This window comes from Mobula birostris, chromosome 12 (genome assembly GCF_030028105.1).
Source record: "Mobula birostris isolate sMobBir1 chromosome 12, sMobBir1.hap1, whole genome shotgun sequence".
Lineage (NCBI taxonomy): Eukaryota > Metazoa > Chordata > Chondrichthyes > Myliobatiformes > Myliobatidae > Mobula > Mobula birostris.
In genome coordinates, this window is record NC_092381.1 from 61,674,551 (window position 1) to 61,680,550 (window position 6,000).

Genomic DNA, 6,000 nt, shown 5'->3' on the forward strand with positions numbered 1-6,000 from the left:
AACTTATTGACAAATTCCTTATGGGTCAAATCTTTCCAATCCTTTGAGACTCAAATTTCTTTTTTTTTTGAGTAAACAAATCTTGTAAATTAGTCGATGAAACTAATTGTATCATTGAAATATAGTTAGGGAAAACTCAGCAAGGTCTGAACTATTAACACAGTCAACTAAAACTAAATGAAAAGAATGAGTACAGTTGTAAAGTAAGCTGGTATACAGCACAACAGCTGAGATATTAGCTAAAATTATGTTTACAATATAGCCATATTTGTGACGAGGTTACCTTCTCCACAGTTGGAAGTCTATGTAACAGTGGACAGTATTTTTGTACAAAACTTCTCTATAATTCTGATTGCAGCTGGATATCATAACAGCCCCATCACAGCACTGACCTGTACACACATTCTTATCAATGTTGCATTTGTGAAGCAAAAGTTTTATTTTCTCCAGGAGTGGGTTAACCTCAAGTTTTATGCTGGCATGGAAATTAGAATAAAATACTGCTATGTAGTGCACAACTAAAGATATTTTTTTCTTGTTGATATTTTGTAATCATATATCTGAAAAACAAGTTCTACTGCTTCACCTCCTCCCCTATTTGCTTTCTAATTATGTTTGCTGTCACATTCTGTAGATCTTGATATACATATTTTACAGTATTTGAAATAATTCCTTTCTGTTTATTTGTCTCCTTTTGCACTACTTATTTAATGTTATATATATATTTGTAATTTGTATTTTTTATTATTATGTATTGTAATGTACTGGTGCCACAAAACAACATATTTCATGACATATGCTAGTGATATTAAGTCTGATTCTGATCCTGTGCTGTCTACTTCAAACTATTTAAAATAACAACAGTAGTTCACCACTTTTATTGCTGTCAAAAGATACAACTTCTGCATTGTTGCTTTCATCCTCAGTTTCAACTTTTCCAAACGGGGAAGAAATCTCAACTGTGTTGGCAATCTGTGAAGAGTGCTCACATCTAACTTACAGACAGCGATTCATTCCGTAAGGATTTGTATGTTCTCCCTGTGAATCATGTGGGTTTACTCCGGGGGCTCCGGTTTCCTTCCACAGTCCAAAGACGTACCGATTAGTAGGTTAATTGGTCATTGTAAATTGTTCTGTGATTTACCTCTTTGTTAAATAGGCGGGCTTCTGGGTGGTGCAGCTCGTTGCACCAGAAGGCCCTGTTCCACACAGTATCTCTAAACAAAATAAATAAAAATTAAATAAAAAATTCAGTTAAGAAGTAATAAATACATTTTCAAATATAAAGTGATGCAAGATCAGACACAAGGTCACTCAAATAAGGAGAAAGCATGAAACTTTGATCAGTTGAAAATTGAAATTTGCAGAAAGTTTTCATCATCTGCCATGTTCATTGAAACATTTGATATCTTACAACATAGTAGAAGAACTCCCCAACTCCAACCGCTGCTGCCACTTTCTCCCTCTACACCCAGTCATATCATCTATTCCCATCCCATACTCAACCTGCACACCCTCCTCCTTGGACTCCACAAGTTCCCTCTCCACCTTCCTCCAATTCCCTTCCTATGCTCCCACTTCCCTTCCTCCCATCTGCTACTAAACATACCCATTCCTCCAGCTTTCCCATGCTCTCCTTGCTCTGACACATTCAATTCCTCCCTCTCCCTCCCATACACACCTTCACCTCTCACTCTTAATCCCATGCTCATAATACCTCCTTCTCCTTCCATTCCTCCCACACTCATTCTCTCTTACCCCCATTCCCTTTCCATCCACTACTTCTCAGTTACAAGATAATGTGGTTCCATTCTATCCTGTGACCCACAATCTGCTAAAATATCATTGCACCAGTTCTGGTCCCCTGATTATTTACAATATTAATTTCTTCACCAATGGTGGTTGTCCTTTGCAAGATTTAAAGCTCTGAAATTCCTCCAAAGCATCCCATCACTCTTTCATCTTTTAGACAGTCCTTAAAATCTCACTTGGTATTCAAGCTTTTAGCTGACTTGATATAAATTTAGTTTCTTAATACTTCTGGAAAGGCACAATTGGATGTTTTGCATTGTTATAAGCTCTCTAAAATACAGTTAGCTGTAATAATTTGCATCATTTACCCAGTATAAATGGTATGGTGACAGTGCAGAACAGGCCCTTCCAGCACTTCAAGTCGTGCAGGCTGCAATCCACCAATTTAACCCTAGACTAATCATGGGACAATTTACAACAAACAAATAACCGACTAACCAATACATCTTTGGACTGTGAAAGGAAACTGGAACACCCGCAGGAAACCCAAGCACACATGGGAAGGAACGTACAAACTTGCTTACAGGAGACGCCAGACATGAACTCTGAACTCTGACATCCCGGCCACACTAACCGTTACGCTATCGTAGCACCTCCATGAAATTGTGTATTTCGTACCAACAGAATCTCTGAGTCACAATGTTTAGCAAAATAGTTGTTGGGGCTTTAAAGTCACAGTGATTCTTTTATGAATGAGAAAATGATAACCTGGATCTTCTTAGCTTTATGCTCAAGCTTAGAAGAAATCATGGGTAAAACAAAAGCCACAACTTTTCAATGGACTTTGACATGGAGTGTCATCACCTAGTGAGATCAATTAAATCTCAATTTCTCAGATTTGTCTGGCTCATTGGATCGTCAAAAAATGGGTTTCACTTCCGCATTTCTCTGCACAGATATTGTTGATTTTTTTTCTTTTATTTCCTATCACAAATCGCAAATTTTTAAATAGTTGCCCCTTAAACAATTTCAGTCAGCATACTGTCACAGACATTCCCACTGGGTTTTTCCGCCTTCCCCCCCATCCCTCTTCCTCTCTGCAACATAACCTGTTTGATTACTCACTTTCCCAGTTCTGATAAGGGGTCCTTGACCAAAAGCATCGACTCTGATGCTCTTTGATCCACTGAGTGCTGCCAATGTTTGCTTTTAATTTGTATAGCCCAGATGGTGTGGATCCGGGGCTCTCCACAACTTACACAGTACGTTCTCATTTGCGCACCAAGCCCAGCCTTTCACTAACCTTGTGATTTCACTTTTCCATTTTCTTTGCTTATCTAACAAGGTGCTGAGATATTGGGGAGCAATGAAGAGCATTCACTAAGTAATTGTTGGCGTGACTTAGCATCCGTTCTGCAATGCTTTGTAACTCCAGAAACTAATTGAAAGAAAAACACCGGAGTCCAGGAAAATGTGTCTACTTCATTTCATTTCGGAGAGGTACTCACATATGACATGGTGGTGTAATGACGTATATCTCACATATAACCCATAATGAATTATGTAAACAGACAAAGAATGTTTTATTTACAATATATTTGCAATATTACTATATCTTTACCAAAATATTAATATACTACTCTCCTCCCTGCTTAGCTATAAACTCCATCTCAATATAGAATGCATTCAACACAAAAGTGCAACATTTTGCTCTCCAGTCATCTTATATACAGTAAAATATATAATACAACTGCTATATAGACATCCACATCATAGTAAATTTTAAATTGTCCCATTCAGGTCTAAAGATTTAATCACTGTGGAAGATTTCTTACTCTTGTGGGATAACGTCTTTCCTGACTAGGAATTGGGGGCGTAGGGTCACTTTTCTCAACAGGTGAGACTTCTGGCTGTGAAACAATCTCAGATTTTGGGGCCTCCTCCAAGTTGGTTGTAGAGATTGACTCTGGGACTGCAGGAAATTGTTCTGACAGTGGAATCCACCTTTCTTCTCTAACAATTGACTCTGCTCTCCTCAGTGTATCGATGTGTCGTCTCCAGATGATATCAGATGCAAACTCCACTATGTAAGAGAGTGGTTCAGTTCTGTCCTTAATCTTCCCAAGTACCGATTTTTGATCACCGCTGTATTCCCTCACCAGAACTGCTTGGCTAAGAGTGAAACATCCAACCTCTTTGTTTGAGGAATCCTTAATTTGTCTCAGCTGTTAGTCCTGCATACACTTTCTGCGATTGGGCTTGAGCAAATCCAAGTGTGAGAGCAAGACACAAACCAAGAACAGCATAGTTATTGTATTGGAGTGTACTGCATTGCAATATGCAAAGAGAAAATTGGCAAGCTCCTGATTGGGTTCAATATCCATTTTGAAAATGGATGGCAGAGGGGAAGAAGCTGTTCCTGAATCACGGAGTGTGTGCCTTCAGGCTTCTGTACCTCCTTCCCAATGGTAAGAATGGGAAGAGGCCATGTCCTGGGTTGTGGGGGTCCTTGATGATGAGCACCGCCTTCCTAAGGCATCGCTCCTTGAGGATGTCTTGGATACTATGGAGGCTAGAATCCATGATGGAGCCAACTAATTTTACAAGTTTCTGCAACTTACTTCGATAATATGCAGTAGCACCCCACCCCCCCACAACCATATCAGACAGTGATGCAGCCAGTCAGAATGCTCTATACGGTACATTTGTAGAAGTTTTTGAGTGTTTTAGTTGACAAACAAAATCTCCTCAAACTCCAAATGAAATAAAGCCACTGCCTTGCCTTCTTTATAGCTGCATTCATATGTTGCGTTCAGATTAGGTCCTCAGAGATATTGACACCCAGGAACTTGAAATTGCTCACTCTCTCCACTTCTGATCCCTCTATGAGGATTAGTTTGTGTTCCTTTATCTTACCCTTCCTGAAGTCCACAATTTGCACTTTGGTCTTGCTGAAGTTGAGTGCAGGGATCTTGCTGTGACACAACTGAACTAACTGGTAACTCACTCAGATCAGTGTACTCCATTCTGCTGACATGGCTTACAGTGCTTTCTGCAGACTCTGGACAAATCTTTTCACCAGGCCATTTGTAGCTGGGTGGTACAGTGCAGATGTAACATGTCTTATAACGTTCATTTTCAGGATGACTGAAACTGTTCCACAACAAACTGTGGTCCATTGTCACCGACAAAGTGTTCTGGAACACCTACCCTTGTGATGAGGCTTCTCAATACATCAGCAATATGCGAGGCTCATCCACTACCACCAAGAAATCTGTTCCCATGAAAGATCAAACAACATCCACACGAATCCTCTGCAGGGCAATGCAGGCCACTGTTCCCAGGGATGGAGAGGCACTGCTCTTGGCATCCTCTGGGCATGCTGGCATCCCAAACGGTACATGGCAAGCCGTTGATCTACCCCAGGTCACCAGACATAGCTTCGAGCCAATGCTTTCATTCAGACCAGAGATTTCATTTAGATGACCAGCATGTCAGCTGGGATGGTACAACAATTCTCAATCCCTACATAAGGTAAGGGCAAGTTCACCTCAGCACTGGTAAAAATGGGGGAACAGGAATTTCTGCTGCATAGTCCAGCCATTTTGGGTGACCATGCAGACCTGAGTCAGTGTGGAGTCTTTTCTGGTTTCCTTTTAGAACAACTCTGCCACAACAGGGAGACTTTAGGTTTGCATTCAGGAGAATACTTCAAGAGGAGTGTCCTCTTTTGTAAATTTTTCATGTGTTTCCTTTTCCAAGGGTAAACAGGGCAAACCATCAGCATTTCCATAATTAGTTGTCCTTTTGAATTTGATCTTGTAATTATGTCCTCCAAGAAACAGAGCACTTCTCTGCATTTGTGCTGCTGCTGCTGTTAGTGGAACACCCTTCTGTGAATTGAAAATGGACACTACATGTTTTACCCCCTAAACCAGACTCAAGGCCTCTCTGTCAATCTGTGCACATCTTTTCTTTGTAAGGGAATGTGATGCAAAGGCTACGTGGCATTCACTTCCATCACTCAGAATATGTGACATGACTGCACTTGTACCATGAGGCCAGGAGTCACAGGCAAGCTTCATTGGACAATATGGATCATAATAATGACACCAGACATCGACCTCACACAATCTTCTGATGTTTTTAACACCGTCTTGAGATTATGGAGATGCTGTTTGTCACCCTCATCAGTAACAATGATGTCATCCAGGTAAAACTGAGTGTCTGGGCAGTTTTGCAGCACCT